The sequence below is a fragment of the Rattus norvegicus genome, chromosome 15 (assembly GCF_036323735.1).
Source record: "Rattus norvegicus strain BN/NHsdMcwi chromosome 15, GRCr8, whole genome shotgun sequence".
Lineage (NCBI taxonomy): Eukaryota > Metazoa > Chordata > Mammalia > Rodentia > Muridae > Rattus > Rattus norvegicus.
The window spans coordinates 103188869-103211283 of NC_086033.1; the positions used below are offsets into that span (position 1 = coordinate 103188869).

At 40.1% G+C, this 22415-nt stretch overlaps 1 protein-coding gene and 1 long non-coding RNA gene across 2 annotated transcripts in view; one reads left to right on the top strand and one right to left on the bottom strand.

Annotated features, from left to right (window-relative positions):
- Nucleotides 1-20808, bottom strand: part of LOC102546571 (uncharacterized) — a 55251-nt gene extending 34443 nt beyond the window's left edge. The window contains exon 1 of the long non-coding RNA XR_596301.4: nucleotides 20305-20808. This is a non-coding gene — a long non-coding RNA (uncharacterized LOC102546571). The remainder of the gene's footprint in view (nucleotides 1-20304) is intronic.
- The window catches only part of Hs6st3 (heparan sulfate 6-O-sulfotransferase 3), a 719306-nt gene that overhangs the window by 500449 nt on the left and 196442 nt on the right, over nucleotides 1-22415 (top strand). The window lies entirely within an intron of this gene.

Here is a 22415-nt window from a genome sequence, read left to right on the forward strand (position 1 = left end):
GACGTAGCCCATTATGGGTGGCATCGTGCCCTAGGTAGATGATCCTGATCTGTGTGAGAATGGAAAATTGAGCTGAGCCCAAGCCAGCAAACAATTGAAAGTGCACACATTCAATCTCTCTGTACTCTTGACCAGATGTAACTAGCTACTTTGAGTTCTGGCTTGACTTACTTAAAATGATGGGCTGTAGCTGAGAATTGTAAGGTGAAATACACCCCTTTCGCTCTTAAGGTGCTTTCTTTAGTGGTGCTTTATCACAGAAATAGAAATGAAACTGGGACATTTGGTTCCTTTAATCTTCTAATCCCATGCCATCTTCCCTCTATGAGCATTCGCTCACATTGGTTCTTCTTTCTGTAATGCTGTATAGATTTATATACTCAGGTCTTTGTTGGTCTGTTCCAAAGTCACCTTGTTATATAGGTATTGCTCTCTGTCTCTCTGTCTCTCTCTGTCTCTGTCTCTGTCTCTCTCTGTCTCTCTGTCTCTCTCTCTCTCTCTCTCTCTCTCTCTGTGTGTGTGTGTGTGTGTGTGTGTGTGTGTGTGGTCAGTCTTGATTGTCCTTTGTTGCTATTTACCTTATTGTTTTTGAGATGGGGACTCACTGATCCTGAAGTAAACTGATTGGACTAGACAGGTTAGTCAGCAAGCCTCCTGGACCCATCTGTCTGTCTCCCTAGTTCTAAGGTTACAGATGTGCAATTCTGTGCTTGGTTTTTATATTGGGTGGTAGAGATCTGAAATAAGTGTATATCCATGTGTAGTGAGGGCCCTGCACACCAAGCTACCTTCCTACACTTCAAGCCTCCCATGCCTTTCAACATAGATCGATTGATCGATACACTCCTTATTGCATGGATATTGTTTCATGACTGGACTCTTTAGGTAGAACTCTAAATATGAAATCTTATTTATCACACACATGATATGGGCTACACACATTTTGGGGACCTTTTACAGTTTTGCCTTGGAATTTAGGCTGCCACAAAACATGGTTATAGTGATATGAGGTGGTAAGACAATTTCTTCATTCCTGTGCCCACCAGCCAAAGGAGCCATCAACATATAAAACTGTAAAGTCTCCTTCTATTCAATCACCATATCCTTGTCTTTTTGAGAATGTCATTGTAATTCTTTTAAGTCTTCTCTGTTAAAAAAAAAACAACAAGAACAAAAAAACCTGCCTGCATGGTTTCATTTTCTATTAAAATATTGTTATTGTGAACCCAGCAGTAAAGACTAAATATTAAATCCTTGACTGCCTCCTCATCGCCATGTGCTATGTAGAGCAAATTAATCAAAACAAAGCTTAACTCTGAAATTTCTTCCTTTTAATTGCATTGTGGGAGGCAGTCAATAAAGTGATGTCTGATGAGGAATATTAGTCAAGTCAAATGAGCAACCTCATATTTGTCATGTTGGGTAGGCTGTGAGTAGACATGGAGGGATTTCATCCAGCTAAGATGTTCAAGGTCCTTGGGATAGAATAGCAAAACAAAGTAAGCTTTATAGCTAGAGACTGACAGGAACACAAAGACCATTGGATAACTGGGTACAAAAAGAAGGGTGTCAGGAAAACCTCAGTAGAGTATGATAGCATTGAATGAGCTTAGGGTTCGGGAGTGGTCACACACAACTGTCATCTTATTGCATAAATGGAAGCAAGAGGGTTGTAGCAAGTTTGAGACCAGGCAGAAATGCATGCATAGTTAGTTCAGACCAGGCAGGGCTATGTAGCAAGACTCTGTTTCAAAACAAACAAACAAACAAACAACAAACAAACAAACAAACAAACAAAAACAAAAGAAGCATAGTCAGAATTTGAAAATCATCTCAGTGTTCAAGGTGGTCTGGAACCAGGCAGCATCAACAGAAATGATAGATATGAGGTTCCCAGTCTTCCCTGACACAGGAACAAGTGTGAAAAATGGAAAAATTTCATGTTGTGTAACTTTGTACAGGATGATGCTTCATGGAGGGAAAGTATATTAATTTCTGAAAATCCAATTTCTTATTAGCACCATAAATTGTTATTGGACTGTTGAAAACTCAGAAGTGCATATGTGTAAAAATTACTGTCGGGAATTTTAACTGATGTGTTCCCGTTCTGTGGGCTCTTTAAAATGCACTTCTTTTAATTATGTAAACAAAGTATTCTGGCTTTATTTAACCCTTTCTTCTCACAGTTCACATTTTGGTACAGTATTTTTTAAGATTGATTTTTATTATCTTAGGTTTACTATATCTGTAAACTTTTGTGTGGATTTTTGCACCTGAGTGCAGGTGACTGAAGAGTCCAGAAAAGCATGTCAGGTACCCAGGAGGTGGAGTTAAAGAAGGTTGTGACTGCCTTATTTGGGTGCTATAAATCAAACTCAAGTCCTTTGGAAGACAGACTCTTGGCAGTACATACGCCTAGCCTCTAGGCAATCTCTCCAGCCTCTAATATTAGAAAACAACAAAAATTATGTAAATATTGATGAGTATTATTGGTTTTCAGGTTTGTCTCATAGTAATATTTTAATGAGACCCTACCTAACATTGATATATCATATATCTTTAAAATCTGTTCAATTTGGTTTCTATGAGTAAATTGTGGCATAGATCTTTTAGTATTCCATAGATCCCTGACAAGACATGTAATATATTTCTTAAGGGTAAACATCACAGAACATACTTAAGCTGAATAATTCTTAAAATTTCTTACATTAGGATGAAGATGTATGGTTCATGAATTTGGCTTTTTTTTTTTTTCAGTTTTCTTTCAACAGATCTTAGCTTTAGTTCAGAAAGCTAGACCAAAGAAAGCTAGTCCAGGATATTATATATAGGCCCTGGACCACCCAGAGAAGCAGGTACAAGAGTTCAGATAGCTATTGAGGGCATAGTATTCCTACAACTAGACAGAGCACCAACCTGGATAATGGGTCAAATGGCACAGTGAGAGCCACATAGATGGACAGTGGTCCCCAGAACAGTAGATTCAATCATTTGTGAGCCATTCATCCGAAGGATGCACATTCCTTATTATCACTAGACTTTTCTGGGTCTCTTAAATCACACCTGAAAATGAGTTGGTAGGTATGAGACAAATTCAACTCAAAGGTTCCCTTCTACATCAAAGTTCAGAGAATGGCATAAAGGCAGATGAATGGATACAATTGTTAAGAGACTCATGAAAACATGGCTTTCCTTGGGTGAACCATGATCATTTTAAGAATTCCTGACGCATGGTAGACTACCACACTCCACACCAAGAAGTCTGAAATTGAGCATCTCTCTTTATATGGGATGTAATTAGAATTACTTTCATGTTTACAAGTGTCCCATACAGGCAATCAAGTTTTCTTTGGTAAGATAATTGCTCTATTTAAATGACTTGCTTCTATTATGCCTTTAAAAACCTTTTCATATCATAGAAAAATTTTATGCTAAAATACTAGAGATCAGAACGATCCTCTTCAGGGACTGTAGATTGATGAAAATGAGGTTGACACTAACTAGCTAACAGGAATATTTTTGTTTGCTTGTTTTTTTGTAGATTATATTTTCTGAACCATCTGCCTATGGAATGTGGAGTAAGAAATAAACTTAGCTTAGCAAACTATAATATCAAATGTTGAAAATATAGAACATGCATTTTCTTCTGAAATCTACCACATAGAAGGTCATGGTCATTGATTGGAGTTGTCGCTTTGTGTTCTGAGATATAAACTAGATGACTGAGTGGAGACCAGAGTTGCGTCTAAGTCTGGTTACTGCATTTGCTGGGCTCTCTTTCTTCTCATCTAAGATCAAGGACTGCATTTTGTTACCAGTTCCTCTTAAGTTTTTGTGCCTAAACTTTTGTGTTCTTATTTAGCAAAGCTGCCAATGTTCCCACATTGTCAGCCCTCCATCAATCACTGATCTTTATACAAATCCTGTACAAATGTCAGTGCACATAACTCAACTGAGAGCTTTGACATGGGAAGCAGAAATGATTCAATTCTCGGCCAAGTTTTCAATCTCTTGGAAGTCTTACTTTATAATTGCAAGATTACATAACAGAAAAGTGGGCCCCTGATCAACTTTCTATAGATGACACAGACCTATCAGAAGAACTGATCATGAGCCCCAAGATCAAGTTGGCTTTTTATATATCTGTGGCAATTCATTGGAAAATTATATTAATTCTATTTGCTTTCTTCAAGTTAAGTCCAAAAATGGAAGTTGGTGAAATCTTTAACATTGGGCTAGAATCTTATTAATTTGTTCTTGATGGCCACATAAGTAGTGTCAAAATTATTATTGAATAAATAGAGCATTATAGACTTTCAAACAAAGGACATATACAAAGGATAATGATTGTGTAATAATTCATCATGCTGTGGTGGCAAAGGGCCATCTCCTCTTCTGTAAATGTATTTCCAAGACACAAGAGTTCAGAGAGCACTGAAGTCTTCTAGACCTTAAGTTACTTAGCACTGGCATCTTAAACTAATTTATGGATATGACTTTTGTAGCATGTCATGGAGATAATTTGTCTACAATCATTTCTTAGACATCACTGAATAGCCATCCTATAATAAAAGTCCATCATTATTATATTGAATCAGACTTAAATAGACAGGGTAAGTTGTACTCTATTGTAGAATGCATTTAAATACCTTGATTAAACTCTCCTAACTCAATTTCCAATGCCATTCCATGCCCTTAGTGGTTAGCATTTCTTGCCCTATGTAGTAAAGTTCTTTCCTTGGCTTCTTAGCATATTCATTGATTCCTTTTCTGTATTAGTTTATGAAAATGTGGGTATTTCCATCAGTTAATGCTAACTACCGTTACTGGACAATTTTAAATCCTGTAATACTAGTGAAACTAATATAAATATATTGAGTTTATCATGATTGAGTTACAATCTAAGAATCACTCTGTACATCTGAGATAACAATTTACAATTCTTATTCTTTCTCATCATCTCTGGGACTGTAGCTGCTGTCCATCCACCCGAAGGCTTTCAAGAAAGGGTGGTTTTTGCGTTGTGTTAGCTGAGATCATAAAGTAAACCCGAATTATACTTGTGACTGCAGTGGAGGGAAACTGAGATGGATGAACAGGGTATAGAACGAATTCCACTTGTGTAGGTCATGGACTGTGAACGGAAGGCCCCGACTTTCACCACATGGGAAATGCCTGGGAATGAGACTCATCTTCCGAGTGCAAACTTCTGGAGGCAGAAAGCACACAGTCGGCTCAGACCGTTCATCTGAAACATGCTGACCAACACTCATGTTTCAGAAGCGCTGTTTACATCTTATTAAGACAAGTCAGGGTTAGCATGCCTTCCTGGGAGGCCCATGTACCACAGCCCAAATCCCAACTCACTTAAACAGAAACTCATTTCTTCTGAGACACTCAAACTTTCAGGACCCCAGTGAGCAGATTCCCAACGTGATCATAGTGGAGAAACTCGGTTTCTTTAGTTTAAAAGTAACTGCCCTCCATTCAGAGCATTGGAAATTATATAAAGAGAGCAAGAACCATCGCTGTTTCTACCCATCACTAATGAGCCTTACGCCAATTTAAGCCTAAAGTAGGGCTCTCTCAGTTTCACCCGGGGCCCTTAATTTGTGGCCTTATTATCTGAATACGGGTAAATGTGGGTGTCATTTTGTATTTTAAACTTGTGTCTTCTTTTAAAGCATGACTCTCAAACTGTATCAGCTTCAGGCTGCTCTGAGGTTTCTGGGACGCTGCCATGGGACAATTCCTGACATACCATAAAGGCTTAATAAATATTAGCTCTTCAGGTCCAGGCATCTTCTTGTCGTTCCTGCTGCCCTTCATCGTTTACATCTGAACCTCGAGTCACATTCTGGATGGACTCAGCGGCACAAGTAAAAAGCACACAAGGCACCCATTTATGGATGACCGTGTTTAGAAAACAAGACTTGAGTGTCGATGGCTGCAGTCTCTCATTAAGAACTCTGCCTGCTTGTCAATTTAGGTGAGGCCTCCAGCTTCTCTATCTGCATTTATTCAATGCCTGCCAAGCAAAACATATGGAGAAGTTCATTCTCTCTCTCTCTCTCTCTCTCTCTCTCTCTCTCTCTCTCTCTCTCTCTCTAACTCTTTTTAAACCAAAGTGAAGTTGCTTAAGATTCAAATGACAATTCTTTGCTGGAAGTTAAATTGTATTCTTTGCCCTCTCTTGGACAAGGATTAGAGTAATTGGGTAGAACATACTCTCCTCCACAGTAGTATATGAAGGTAGACACTTAGGTTATATTCCCAAAGTACCACGTGTGGACTTACCTATGAGCCTCCTGTTAACACCAGTGGTGTCACGCAAGCAAGTCCATTTGCTCACTGGCCTGAAAATGTGCCTCATGATATTAAGGCAAGTATCCTTGAACATCGTCAATTACCCCGGTTTTCTATTACTTCCTTTTCAATTAGTTTCATTCTACAAAAGAGAGTGAGCTGGCTTAGTTCCCTTTTGGTTTAGCGATAGTAACATTATCATTTTCAGCCTTTATTGAGCACTGACTGGATCTTTTGGGTTGAAGAGTTGGTTAGGAAAATGACTGCCAAGCTCCCTCACCACAATAGTGACCAAATTTTAATACCTTCTGGGGATACAGACATTTATATAATCTAACTCCATGGTGCTGAGGTGCAGTGTATGTGGTGTATTTATGATTGAACAGAAAGTTTCAAACAGCAGCCTGTGAAATTGGATTTTAGATGTAATGTACCATAAATAAGTGCTATAAAGATTGCCTTTAATGCTATAAATCAGATTTTATTGGTTTCAGCTATCTCATTCTGGTTATTGTATTACCCACAAAATCAGAGGAAATCAAAGAGCTGGAATATTTTTTATTTTAATATCCTATATTCTACACGGATAGCACATACACCCTCATAGTTTCCTCTTTAGGTAGTTTGGACAAGGTTGGCGGGTGGCAAACCCTAGCAACATATCATTGGCAGTATCTGTGAAAACAACCAAACTTTGGGATGCCAAACATTTTTAAATGTCCTGTCTGTGAAATATACAAGGCAGTTGGATTGACAGGTTCCTTCCCTTCCCGAGAAGCTACTTGTCATGTTCTTCATGCCTAACTGACACCTGTGGAGACTGACAGGTGGATCGTACTTTGTACCTTCCTCAAAGTTCACAGACATGGATGATGGAGCTTCTATGGAGGATGAGGGGAGGTGTCATGCATGTCTCATCAGGGCTGAAGAAAACCTCCCTAACTGTTGCCAGAAAAGGTTATCTCCCTGAGCAGTTTCCCAGTATTGGATTTAGAACAATTACCCCCACTCTGCTAGTTCAATGTTGTTTTATTATTAATTACTATTAATTATTATTGTCATTATTAGTGTTAAAAGTAGCTTAGTAGAGAAAATCAACGTGTGGTTGTTGTTTTTATGATAACATAAATGGGCCTACAGAGGTCAGGGAATTATAGCAGCCTAATGATTAACTAGTTAGTGAGTGGGCACTGTAGCAGACACCTGTAACCCTAGTAATCAGACACAGAGGCAAGGGCATCTTTTTAATGCCAAATCCAACCTAGAAGACCCTCTCTCAAAAAAGTGAATTAAATCAAAATGAAGATATAAGTAACCCAGTTAAACCACAGTTATCAAGTTACTTAGAAAGAAGTTTGTTATTAGGTAGCATGTGACTCTCTTGAGCATGTTCTTACACTGCCCTGCGCCTCGAAATTTGCCTTCTTCCTTCTCGTTGGTTGAGAAGGAAGCCATAGAACCCAAAATCAGACAATGGTGGAAGCCTCCTAAGCAGAGTCTGCCAGGACCTACAGTTTTAATATGTTTTGCTCATTAATCAGTAAGTGTTCTAGACAGAGTGTGCTGTCATTAGCCGAAAGTCCAATGGAAAGCCTAAGTCAACTTTCTAATCAGAGATGATACTCAACTTTGTGTTTTGTGTTAATTATGGAGGGGTCTAATTTCCACAGATGCCTAAGTGATCATCTGAGAGCTGGACCTAAAGCCATCTGTGACAGGAACAGTGCTGGTAGAACGCCTGTCTGAGGCCAGCAATTATTTATCCCCAACATAGGAAATCTTCCCGATGCCACCTTTCCTGGCTGTGAACTGAGAAGGAAGAACGGAGGGGATTACACTGATCAGGGCTTGACATTTATGGCTGCCAGTTGGCTGTTAGAAATATAGCCAAGGCACTCAGCCCTAGACCTGGGAGGCAGCTGGATCCTAGGCTGTGCACTGGCACTTGTTTTAAGCTGTGCTCAATTTCCTGGGAGTCCCTTCAGCTTCCTGGATTGAACAAAGAACTACCTTTGCCTGTAAGTATCGTGCAGCTGCAGCAAGACAAAGAGGTCGCCTATTTTTACAGATTCCTCCTGCTCTTTCCATGTCGTTATTGGAGCTTGAAGAATACACCCTCCCTCTCTCAGCACGGCCCTTCGTGCTACCATCATCAGTGTGAACATCTCTTCAGCGTCAGACCAACTATACTCCTCCAATCAGTTTTTCACATTCCGTTTGTACTCTTCTCTAGATAACTCCTGGAAAATGATTTTTTTTAAAGTCCATTGTTTTGTGGTTTGCTCGGTTAGCTGATCATCTCCCCATCCCCTGCCTTCCCTACTCCATCTACCTAAGAGCACTAGATATGAATTTTTCAGCAAGTTGAGTTTACTGAACCACGGCAACAAGGCAGGCTGCTGAAAACCAGGGAAGCTATGTGCCTCTTGTAAACAAAGGAAAAGATAGGAGTTCTTACAGGATTTAGAGGGATGATAGAGTTTAGGTGAATTTTAAATAAGGATGTGTTTAGCTAGGCTCAAAACAAAGCAAAGCTGTGTGTACAGGACTTAACATCAAGGCTAGACCTTGACGTTGATCTAGAGTCCTGTTTCCTTGGAAACTACAGTTAAGAGAGTTGTAGAGTGGTGTGTCCAGGAACCCCCTTATTTCAAGCATGGCGCCTTTACTGGAAATTGAGGCTTTCTGTGTCAATGGGACTTACATTCTACAGACATTGTTTGCATCCGTGTAATTCCCCTGGTCTTGGAAAACAAAAGCGATTCACTGAGGTCTTGGTGTTTGCCTGTTGGCTTGTTTGGCAGTAACTACTGTGCAGGGGAGCCTGTTACTTGTACTGTTACTTGTACCTTCCTCTTACCCTTCTCACCGGCTTCAGCTGTGTCTACTCCAGCTTGTTGACTACTCAGCCTCACTTACTTCCTCATTCTCATGTTTATCTCCCAGTATCATTTTGCAAAGCTTAAGTTTATAAAGCACCAAGTTCTCTGAAGAACAGGACTTGATTGTTATTGAAATGGCAGGCTAAAGAATATGGTGGACTTCAGATAAGGGTTGATCAAGCAACATTAAAAAAAATCACGAATTGTTTCTGTTGCTTTGTATATTGAGTAAAAATAAATAAAAAAATAAAATGTCTTATTTCTGCTTTTACTATGGCTCTTCCTACCACCAGTTTTGTCATATTAAGTATAGTGTCTTTGGATGCTCACAATGATTAAAAGCTGGACTTTATATTGCATCATTTACAACTCAATCAATGCATTCATCTCGGTCCTGCTTTCTTAATAATTGTAGCCTCTGCATCTTCCACCTCCTCATTCTTTCTCCATCCAGATATTTGACTGTTTAACTTATCTTCGAAGCTTTACAGTTCAAGTATTTTATATGTATTAATCCCAAGTGGGTGTTTTTCAAATTCTCCCAGCTCTATGATAGTATTCATGAATTTTACATAATTTTTATATCTCCCACTGTTTCCTTCATCATTTTAACTCACTTAATCTTTCTTTTACATGTTGCATTTCTACCATGTGAAACCCCCAGCGATGGATCACTTTAGTCTTATCTGTGGACTTTCTCCTTCTTCTCCCCTTCTTCTCCCCTTCTTCTCCTTCTTTGTCTTCTCCTTCTCCTTCTCTTCCTTCTTCTTCGATTTCTTCTTCTCCTCCTTCTCCTCCTCTTCTTCCTCATCTTTTCCCTCCCCCTCCTCTTCTTCCTCTTCCTCTTCTTCCTTGTCATCTTCCTCCTCTTTTCCTTCTTCTTCTGTAAGTTTTGGATAATATGCCTTCTTTTAGTTGAAGCGTTAGTTAATAATGTCCCATGCAACCTTGGCTGAGACATCATGTAGGACTAAGGATACAGAGAAGAATCTCAGGAACCTTCCCAGCCAAGGATATTGCTTATTAAAATATCCTGCCATAGTAACACTTTAGGTATAAATTCTGTAAGAACTCATCTGTGAGATATAGTCACAACAGAACATTTACTTGAGAAGTACGTGCCCAGTCCTTGTTGTCCAGTATAGACATGTTGGTAGTCAACACCTTGTCATCTGAGTGAACTTCAGACTTTTCAGATGGATTAAGTTGCAGTTTTCTAATGTTTCAAAGGCCAGAGATTGCATTTCTCATCTCCATCCAATCGATGGAAAGTTTAAGCTCCTCAGCCAAAGAGCAGGTCTTAGCAGTCTGTGCGCTGCCAATCTTACCATCCTGCGTTGTCCTTCAGCTCTTTCTTGATATTCTCTCTGGGCCTGTACAATTTACACATCAGCATCTATACTTCTTGGAGAATGACTATCCTTCTCAGGGACTGACTATACTAAGAGACTTCGTTCATTTCCTGTGGGCTCAGCTGTCCACCAAAAGAGTCTTGTGTTAGACTTGATACTTCCAAATGCGTTGTACCAATGTTTCTGGGTAGGGTTTCCTGTTGTATATTTTTTGTGTATGTAGGTAGATGGGTCTGATCATATGTACAGAGACATGAGCCATTGGCTACGTTTTCATTAGGCGTAGTGCTACATGCCTGTGAACCTAGCCCTGGAGACACACAGAAGCAGGGAGATTGCTGTGAGATCAACCTCAACCCAGGCTTCATGGGAGTACCAGACCAAGGAGATGTTATAACATCCCTTGCCTGACTGAGACGTTTTGCTCACATATGCAAATCCTTCTGTATATATTGTTAGCCACCTCCCCCGTCTTTCTCCTTCCCTTTAATCTTGATGATATAATTAAGGGTAGGGAGACATAAATCAGGGTCAGTGCCTATCTTGGCTTTTGAGAGTTAGATGTTATCTCTGGTCTGTGAAACATTAGAAAACTGTAACTTAGTCTACCTGAAAAGTTTGGTTGACAAGCTGTATGCTACCAATGCGCCTACCTCATTCCATGGACTGGGTATGCACTGGTTTGTGTGAGTAAATCTTCTGCAGAGGCTACATCTCACAGGCATGTTGTAGCGTTTCATGCCTGAAGTTGTTTGTGGCAGGATATAGGATCCCACAGTAACATATGAGTTACCTGAGAGAGGAGAGTAAGTCCAGGTGAAGAGTGGAGCGTTGAGCCAGCCGTGTTTATGCACATCTGCCACTCAGCACTCCAGAGGCTGGAACATGGGGATGGAATTTTCAAGGCCAGCCTGGGCTTCATAGTGAGACCTTCCTCAAAAAGGCAAAAACTAAAGCAAATATAAGATATTACTGCCAAGAAACATTGCTAAGATTTATGTTTTCCATAAGTGTCACACACATTTTTATTTATCACATTTTTATACCTACATATCATATATATTTTCTGTGAGGGAGAAATGTCCTGGCTCTGTGGGGATTACTTTTTGCTTGTAAAGGAAGTCATCACTACTAGGTATCTATCCACTCTTGGCCAGGTTGGGATTGTTGGGTTCTTGAATGCTATGTAAATGTTGGGTAATTTTTGTGCTTGTCTATTTTTGGTAAAATTTGTATTTATTGTGAAAACTATTTTATATAAATATAATACACGTGGATGTGTGTTGATGTGAATATATTTTATGTATGCATTTGGACGATGTGTATACAGCTAGTAGGATTAAAAACAAACTGCAAATATGTATACTGTAATCTACCTGAGAGCTAGTACCATATCAGTACTTTAGAAACCCTCTCTCTGATCACAGGATCCACACTGTCTTCAGAGAAAATGCCTCAGACACTCACACCGTGAACAGTGAACATGGATGTCTTTGTGCTGGTACATATTTAACCATGGCGATATATATTTTGGGTGTTATGCACATGTTGATTTCAGGTGAATTGAATAGGGCATTCTCTGTCTGGCCTGCTTTCATTTGCTTTTAAGGCTTGCTCAAACAGCTGTGTGCAATTAGAGTATTAACAGTTTACACCGCTGTAAAATACACCAGTGAAGGGATACAATACGTTCATGGTTCATTCTGTTCTTGACTTACGTCGGATCTCTTTCCAGCTTGGGCAACTAAAAGGTAGGTCTGTTGGAATTTTTGAGCCAATAGCTTTGTGCACACATCTAGAAGTTTCTTTAGGTCTGAATCCAGAAATAGGATTGCAGGGCTGTAAGTTATGTTCATAGCCAACGTTACAGGTCTAACAAAGCACTTAGCAAAATCATTATATAAACTTACATTTCCGGTGGTGTGTGAGAGTTTCCATACTGCTTCATTCTTTTCAACACTCAATTAAAAGAGATTTGTTTTTCCCACCTACTTTTCTCTCGGAGGCAGGTTATTGTGTGTGCTGCCCAAGTCTCAGATTTGTGACATAGTCAAGGGTGGCCCTCTTAAACCCACCTCCTGAATGCTAGGGTGACAGTGTTTGCTAGCGTGCCTGGATTTTGTGACGCTGAGGATTGAATGCAGGGTTTAGTTCATCCTAAGCAAACATTCTCTACCCACTGATTGGCATCTCCAGCCATTTATTGGGCCTTCAATACTTAATATTTTAATGATTATTATGCAGTTAATACTTAGCTCGTGTTTCTAAACTGTAGATTTCTTAATAAGATTGAGCATATTAAAATGTAAATTTTAATCTTAATAAGATTGACCACAGTTTATTTTCATTCATAAGCTTTTAATTATATAGTATTTTACTTTTTACTTGTGACGTGTGCCCATTTTTGTTATTCTTTGTGACTGACTTTTTATATAATGAAACACACACACACACACACAGACACACACACACACACACACACACACACACACACACACACACACTTATTCTGATTTCTGATACTTCTGGTAGAGAATGTGTGTATATGTGCTGCATGTGGAGGGGGAGAGGGAGGAGAGAAAGAGGTATGGGTTCACAAACACAAGCTCTGTACTGAAAGTCCAGAGCAAGATGGCTGTGCCTTTCACTGGTTAACAGAAGCTGGCTGATTGGGCTGAGGGGATGATCGAGAAAAGCCCGGAATCCGTTTGCTTCCGGCTTCAGAACCTTTTACGTTCCATCCAGTCCCACCTTTCAACTCTTGCCGCTAATTCCTTTGGATCTGCCCAAAATTCCCTACCTATGTTTACATGCTGAAATATCTTGCCTATTTTCAAAGTTTTGAGTGCTGTACGATCTTTGTTCCCGTTTGGATTGATTTCTGTGCAGAGTGAGGGGGATGACTGTCTGTAGCCTTTGACTTCTCTGCACCGCTTGCCAAAGAGGCTGGCAGTGATGCTAACGTCCGTTCTGGTGCCCGTGTTAAAATTTAGGTGGAACTAGATATGTAGGCTATGTTTCTCCTCTGCGTGACGCACATGGCACGCTGTTTTCATTAATATGGCTCTGTGGTGTAATCTGAGGCTGGGTTGCGACACCTTCCTTGCTCTCTATGTTCAACTTCTCTGTCACCTATGCTTTCAAATACATTTTTGGGGGCATTTCCTAAACGTCGAAGATTATCACTGAAGTTTCGTTGGACATTGCATCGGATTTTGGTAATATAGCAATTTTCTCATTATTTCCTGATTTTTTTTTTATGTATAAAAGAATGTTGCTTACATGCTAGTAATCTTGTAATTGTTTTGAGCTGTGTGGGATTCAGCTAACAAATGCTGAGGAGAATTTATAATGTTTATATGCATATTTATTTAGAGGGCATGTTTTATGGCCCCTCATGACAGCAATTTTCATAAATAATTCATACATTTCCTAAAATTAAGGTGCAGTCTTGAGCTGTTTGGTTCATTTTAATCAAGTTCGTGCAATCTAAATCTCTCTCCCCTTACTGACTTGTTGTTTGCCTTGTCTCTCAATGCCTCTGAGACCATGGAAACCTCCTAATGTTCGTGCAGAGACCATGTTTTCATTGTGTCCTGGAAGAATGTCATTGTGCAGCTACATTGTTGCATTTCTTTCTGATCTTTAACTGGTAAATTAGCATCTGTAGCTTTGGGTAGAGGCCATATTTGTCCGTGTTCATAGGTTTGATTTCCTGGCAGCATATCTTCTACTCTTGATGATATTTTGAATTGATATTCATAGATGTAACTATGGTCATCCTTTAAAAATTCATATACGAATGCTTATGCACACATACACCTATCCACACTTGGGGGCCAGTACATGAGGGACACTTGTATATTTGTGTGCATTCTTTCAACTTTTGAGACACTGGGCTAGAGTACCTCATTACAATTTTATTTCTCCTTTACTCCTTTTCAGCGTGTCTCTTGCCGTTGTTGGTTTTTAATTCTTCTCGTTTTGCCTCCTCTTCCAATACAACTTTATAATTATATTTGAAGTTCATTAACTATTTTTCTCATAGTTACCGTGGATTATTTTGACATTCATACTGAACACAGCTTAAAACTAGCCATTATTTTGTCTTCATCTCAAATGATATAAAAGATATTATAGTGTTTTTTTCTTAGTTGTGGCGATTCCCCTTCCCAACTTAGGTACTACTATTTCCCAAACCCGTTCTCTTGTAATTTCCTTAGGCCTTCACAGGACAGACCATTTTGCACATTCATGTGTGTTTGTTTGTGTGCACCACACATTTGCCAGTTTTTTTACTCAGAACCCAATGCTACATTTCAGCCCTTCCATCTGGTCTAATTTTCTTTCTTCCTGAAGCATGTCCTTTAGAATTTCATTTAGGGAAAGTCTGTATATAATAAAACTCCCAGACTCGCCATTCTCAGGATGTCCTTAGCTCGCCTCTGTTCTGGAAACTTAGTTTTACTTGTGCCGGTGGTTTCTAGGGTGGCATTTTTCTTTCCCAGGGTACTGTACACTGTCTTCTGAGAGCCGCATCATCACTCTATCGAACCATCACTCATCAATATGATTTTCTGCTTGTAAGTGATAGACACTTTTCTCTGTTTCTATTCCATATGTCTTGCATTTCTCCAAGAGCACATTGGCACTCTTGGTACGGATGAATGTAGATGTTTTTGAAGTTCGTTTAGCTTTAATGTCCTTGAGTATTTTGGATCAGAAGCGGGTGTCTTCAACACCTTGTTGGATATATTACTTACTACGAGTCTTTCACTATTTTCTCTCCCCAGTTTTATCCAGTCTCTCCTGTGCCATGGTCATTAATTCACATTTTCTCTGTAAAAGTTTTTAACCCTGTCAACTCCCCCCTTTTGTTCGGTATTTTTAATCTCCAAGTTGATTGAGGCCTGCATTCGAGTTCACTGATTTTCTCTTTGGCCTCCATCACTAAAGGCCATTTAAAGTTGAGTTTACTGTTGTTTTATCCCACTGTAGTTTTAAATTTTAAAAATGTAACATACCTAAGTTGTGCTTTTAAAATCTGATTGGCTGGGATGTTGCATAGGTCCAGGCCTCTAGCACACTGTGGGGGTTCTTGTTTGGAGTGTCTGTGCTGTGTGTCTGTGTGTCGGGTAGTAAGTTGTGTCTGTGTGTTGGGTAGTAAGTAAGTTGTAGCTTCTTTATTTTTCTTAGCAGTATCTTGAGACCTGCTGGCCTTATAATTGAGGTTACTTATGCCCCTATGGAAAAAACTTCCAGGACTATGGGATATACATTTAGTTTCTGTGTTTGATATTTCCTAGTTCCCAGTGCAAGTATGGATGTTGGTCACAAGTGCCTTAATTTATATTTAAGTGATTAATTTATTAATTAATAGTTTATTAATTAATAATGAACAATTCTAGTTTCTCCCTCACATATGGTAGCAAGGTCTCTTGCTCTTTTCCTGGGGTCACAGATTATTTATATTTTTCTACTCTGGGGTTTGAGCCTCATGTGGAACTCTGAAATTTCTCTCTGTGAGCAGATTTGTCTCTCACCTTGTTTACTCTGATAAGTGATCCAAAAGGAGCCATTGCCACAGAAGTTGATCAAGTGACTTGAAATGGCCTTACCTCTTCTGAGATTGGACTTTCAGATCTGTTGAGGTTTACTTTAACCTGAATTCCTTGCTTCCCCTTACCAATTAGAGATGATTTGAGATGCATATGCTTTGGGATTTCATTACATTTCCTACTTTGGACATTATTAAAAAGATAATTATTGAGAAAATTGAGAATTTGAGAAACCAGAAGTCTCCTCTATGGTTTTGTTTCTATAATGACAGTTAGACTAGAGATAGGAATAAAAAGTCACTTTGAATTTTATGTTTTAGACACAATTCAGTTCAGCATTAGGATTAGGAATGAATGTTTTTTAAGGTCTAAAAGCAGAAGTGTTCATGTGTGAAAGGAGCAGTTCACAGGACTGGTTCAAAGACCCACCAGAGATCGACTCTGCTACTGTGAGACATATGTCTGTAGACACAGGTGACAATCACGTCAGCTCAGTAAGTGTTGATATTTCAAGCAAGCACTTTTAGTTTCAATGGCAGGGATGGAAATAGACAAAGCCAGTTAAAAAGCCAGCCTGGGACTTTTTCTTTCCTAGAATGGCTAGTAGACTTTTCTTCTCCACTGTTCCTGGTAATTATCTATCAACACTTCCCTGTATCTAACACCAGTACCCTATGGTCCACTCATATCAAAGAGTGGAAGATTAATAAAGCTTTTATTGTGAAAGATCACCCATAAATACTATGGTTTTTCTCCAAAGAGTAACAGAAGACTCTGTGTCCAATAGTCTTAAATTTTAATGAGAAGAAGAAAGTTTTAAGGATGAACAATGCAATTCCCAGGGAAGACGTAACACTTCATTTCTCTGGCTTTCTCTTCCAGTCCCTATAAACAACCCGTTACATTTAGAGATTATCCAGCCCCCGTCTGTAGCATCTCCTTGGTTCCTGCTTTGCATAGTGCAAAGTTCCCCCAATAAATTACCATCAGTAAAATTAGGCCATATTATGGCTCTTCAATATCACTTGAGGTTTTTTTTTCCTAGAAACTATGGCAAATTTTCCAAAATCACAATTATTTCAATTCACCTTAGTGAGTAGGTAACATATTTCTTAAGCATTTCTACAAGTGAAAAGGTGCCCCAACAAATGCTCTGGAGCTCACAAAATCTTTATTTAGAAAGAAAGATGCTAAACATCCCGGAAGGTGGAGAGAGCCCTGCCATAGAGCCACATAATCCTCAAGGATCTAGAAGCCCACAGGAAGCAGAGCTCGATTTGGTTGCGTCAAGAGAAAAGGACACACACACTCTGTTGATCACATCTACTCTGGTTTGAAAAAAATTGCATTTCCTCCAAGACTCACAATAAAACTTAAGGTCTAAAAACCAGAATCAAATGTGGCAGCACTAGGAAATGATTTGGCAGCCAAGGCTCCATCGGTGGATTGAGATCAGGGCTTTTGTGCCTCTTTTGTGTCTCACTGAGTATGGATCTCACCACACAGTAAATACTGGATCTCACCACACAGTAAATACTGTGGCACATCTCTACCTGCACACTGGAAGAAGTAATTGTTTTTCCTTATGTATCACCTAGTCTAAAGTACTTTGTTACAGTCGCAAGAGCTGACTAGATTGTGACCTAAAGCTGAGCTCTTCTAATTTAAAAGGTCGATTTATAGAAAGTAGTTTACAGAGGCCCAAAGTAACAATGTAATTTAATTTCTGAATACCAAAATATAGTTATTTTGTTTGCAATTCAGACTTTTGACATTTCTTTGAAACATAGTCACAAGCACAGACCTTCCAGCAAAAGGAATTTCGGCCCCCTCTAAGGCTGAAATCTGTGCTTTGTAAAGGGAGACAGTCATTGTGTTATGTAGTGTCTGCCCAGCGAGCTCTCAGTAGCTTCTTCTAGATTCTGGCCCTGAGCAGCTTCCATAGGAAGTCACTATTGTAAGTGACAATAGTGCAGGCTGTACACTACAGTAAGGATTAAGAGAATGGCTGCCTCTGTCCATATGGTGTGTCATCTGAATACATCAGGCAAGGCATCGACAGAAAGGATGAGCTGCAATGCATGCCTTCGAAGCCCATGTTTACAGTCAAATCAGCCTCATGTTTGCTTGTCTCCCCCTCGCTGGGCTGTGAGCTTTTCTTATAGCTAGTACCTCTCCTAATTCCTTTTCCACCCTTTCATCTTGCTTCCCTGCCATCGCTCTAACTCAGAGCTCTGGCAGTGTGCCTCTTTCCTGCAGTGAGTCAAAACATGGGGAAACAGATTCCTGCCCCCACCCATGAAGCAGCCATCCTGGGTGTGCTCATCAGCAGGGACTGATGTTCCTCAGACCTCCACACAGGATGGCAGGAATATAAAGAGAAGGCATATGTACCAGCACAACAGGGGAAGCAGAAACGAAGAGCGTCTGCAGAAAGCAAAACAAATCTCAGCTTGGGTCAGGAACAAGCAGCACACAGTTCTTTGTTTAGGAATGAAATCCTTAGTCACAATAGTTGGTTTAGGCACTGAGATTTTTCATATGGCTGTGGAATGAATGGAATGTGCCCCCCAAAGGAACTAGAGAGTGGTGATTCTAGAAATACTGTGAGTTAGAGGAACAATTAGATGTTTATTAGCTTGCTACTTCAATTCAAACATGGGGACACGGAGGTCCTGCAATACTGTGGACTTAGCTGCAGGCACTGTATAGGAGGAAACCGCTTCTAAGACTGTGACTCTTTTCAGCGTTTACTTTGCGATGCCCACTGAGGATCTGTATGCCAGAAGTACAGGTGTAACAGAGGTCGATGGTAAGGAGATGGTGTTTGAGTCTCTCACTGTTCCTTGTGGTGGTATTTAGATATGTAGTCTGTTATGGCTTGGGTGCAAATTGTCCCCAACAGGTTCATGTGTTTGAACACCTTGATCTCCAGCTGTTGGCACTGTTTGGGAAGGCTATGATGGCTTCAAGAGACATGACCCAGATTGAGGAAATGGGTCACTAGATGCAGGCATTGAGGATTTTTTTTTTTTTTTTTTTTTGCTCAGCACTGTTTTCTGCCCCTTCTCTCTGCTTCCTGTTCTGCTGAGATGTGATGAAGAAGCTGCCTCAAAACAATGCCTCACCATGCCTCCCTCATCCCAATGAACTATTTCTCTCTCTCTCTATCTCTCTCTCCTTTTTTTCAAGTTAATGGAAACAAGTCTTTATTAAGTAACTTGTAATATCAGAAAAATAAAACTCTTATAATTCTCTTTATAGCAAATATATACTATCAGGGCTTTGGCCATCTTAAGTTAAAAGCCTTTTATCATGAAATATATGGTTTTAAACTTTATTCAAATTGAATTTATAATCCGTATGACCTCCCTGATATATATAATAAAAGGGTGTAGTACCATTTGTAAATACTAAACTATATTGATAATTGGTAGAAGAAGTCAGCCATCAACTCCTCATCTGTCTCCTGCATTTCCTGAGAGCATAGAACACCTACTTGCTCGAAGGGCTAGGAGCAACACATTTAGTATCGGCAACCATGTTGGCCTTCCAATATACAAACCTTTCCTCTCTTAATTTGCTTCTGACAGGTGGTTGCTCATGGAGATGAGAAAGGTGGCTAATATGGGACTTCAGAGGGGTTGATGCATAAAGGAGATGTGACCCTCCTGGAGGTGATTGACAGAGACTCTGACCCAGTTGCACTTGATTTTGGATGTCACACCTCTGAAATGTGTTTGTCAGTTGTTGTCAACTTGATACATGCTGGAGTGATCTCAAAAGGGGGATCGCCAATTGAGAAAATGGTCCCATTGGATTAACCTGTTGTCATGTCTTTGAGGCACTTTTTGATTAATGGTTGACAGGGAAGGGTTCAGCCCACTCAGTGCTGGGCCACCCCTGGGCAGGTGGTCCGGAGTATACAAGAAGGCAAATTTAGCAATCCATGGGATTAAGTCAGTAAGAATTATTTCTCTATAGTCGCTGCTTCAATTCCTGTGTTCAGGTTCCTGCCTTGAGTTCCCTACTTTTAGGATTTTAGGATCCCCTAATGATAAACTGAAACTTTTAAGCCAAATAAACCCTTTCATACCTAAGTTACCTAGGTCATGATCTCTATCATAAAAATAGAAACAAGACTAAGACCAGAGTTACAGGAACTCAGTGTTTGTTCTTTACAAATCTCTATTCTAAGCTACTCACCTCTAATCTTCAAACTGAGCACAGTAGGTGGTATTTGTGATTCGTGATAAGGGGAAGATGACCTTGCATTCTGCATTTGAACCAAGCACTTCCTACTGATATTCAAAGCATGGAAATACTGGGGGAGAAGAGAGAACCGTTTGTTTAATGTCACCAATACTAAATGAGTATTTATAAAGCTTAGAGATTTGGACTCCTTTGCAACGTAAACACTGTCCAACAAATGCTTCTTCTCTTATCTTAACCAAAGTTAATAGCTCTGGAAATGTTGGGGTCAAAATTGGACCTCCCATAGCTCTACTGGATCAGGCATGACCACCTGGCTTCAATATGGCAATTAAAGGCATAATTGAGACTATAAAGCAAGGAAGGAAGATTTATTTAATGTAGCTATGTTTGAGAAGATAAAGACATACAGCACAAGTTTATCCTTATGACACAGAAAGCAAGTTTAGTTTTAAATTGATGGTAGGTGCAAAACAAAGCTGTCCTCGGTAAGCACGGTCTTGCCCATGGCATAGTCCCACCCATCCCTATCTTGCACATGGCATGGTCTTTCCCATCACTAACTTGCCCATGGCATAGTCCCACCCATTACTAACCTGCCCATGGCATAGTCCCACCCATTACTAACCTGCCCATGGCATGGTCTTGCACATCACTAACTTGCCCCTGGCATGGCCCCACCCATCACTAACTTGCCCATGGCATGGTCCTACCCATCACTAACTTGCTCATGGTATGGTCTTGCCCATTATTAACCCAACTCTCAGTATTGCAGCTCTGCGTTCCAGTCTGTCCTCTACTGTGTGAAAACCTCTTCCTGGAGACAAGTCATACCCCATCTCTCACATGTCCAAGGCCCCCAGGCTTTTCCTTCCCTAGCAGGAAACTCTTGACAAAAGTTAGGTTTCCTTGGTTCGCAGTGTCTCAATGGTGCAATAGAGGAGGGCTGAGTTCTGTCTCCCCTTGGGTTACTTTGCACCTGCCAGGACAGCTGCAGTCATAGAAATACAGAAAACTTGTCTTACTCGTTCACTCTGTCCTGAGTGTTTATTAAATAATCTCCTTAGAGTCTTTGCTTTTGACAAGTCTTTAATGACTGTCTTCTTACCCAGATGTTTAGACATTCTGACAGATAGTTTGACTCTGCAGCAGTGTGATATGAGCTCTGGTTCTTACCTTTTCTATGAAAACATTTCCTACTAAGACCCCAGGTCTTCCCACCCTGTAGCACACAAACAGATCTGATGTGCTTTCTGCATCCTTCTATTTCTTCTTCTCTCATACATGGTAACTGCAGCCTCCCCTTTGCCCACTCCTCAAAGCCCTTCCCAGACCCAGATCCACTGCTCCTTCATTTCTTTTCAGAACAAAGCAGGGATATCAACTAAACACAGCATAACAAGTTACAATAAGTCTAGGCACAAACCCTCCAAGCCATAGGAGGTAAAGAATCCCAAGGCAGGGAAAACAGCCAGAGCAACTGCTCTCCATACTTCGAAACTATGTTTCTCCTCTCTGGTCTCTCCGCGACTGATTCCCTTGTCTTTTAAGTGCTTTGTGGGAAATTTCATCGACTTTCAAAGATCATTTCTATGTCTATAAAATCATGGATCATATAATTCAACCTTACTTTCTGATTCCTACTTAGTGTCAGGCTCATATAACTCAGAGCCCAGAGACCATTGGAAGCTCATTTCTCCTTCCTCTGACCAAGCAGGATGTCCTTCTTTTGCAGCCTAACCAGTATTTCTCAGAATACCTTTCTCTTAGCCCTAGCAACAATGCCCTGATATGGGCCCCTATGGCTTCTCAGCAAGGCTTTCACAACCGATTCCCTTGTGGCTTCTTTGTTATCCATTCGCACGTAGAAAACCAATGTTTTTTATTATGTTCCCCATTTAAGCTAATTAAAAAAGGAATAATGAGTGTGATTCTCTTGGGGTTAAAATTTTTCAATGTTTGCCATATGAAAACAGATAATTATGCTAGGCATGGCTGCCCTCTGAGAGGCCCAACCAGCAGCTGAAAGAGTCAGAGGCAGATGCGTGCACCCAGCCAATGAACAAAAGCTGGAAACCCCTGTGGTTGAATTGGGGAAAAGCTGG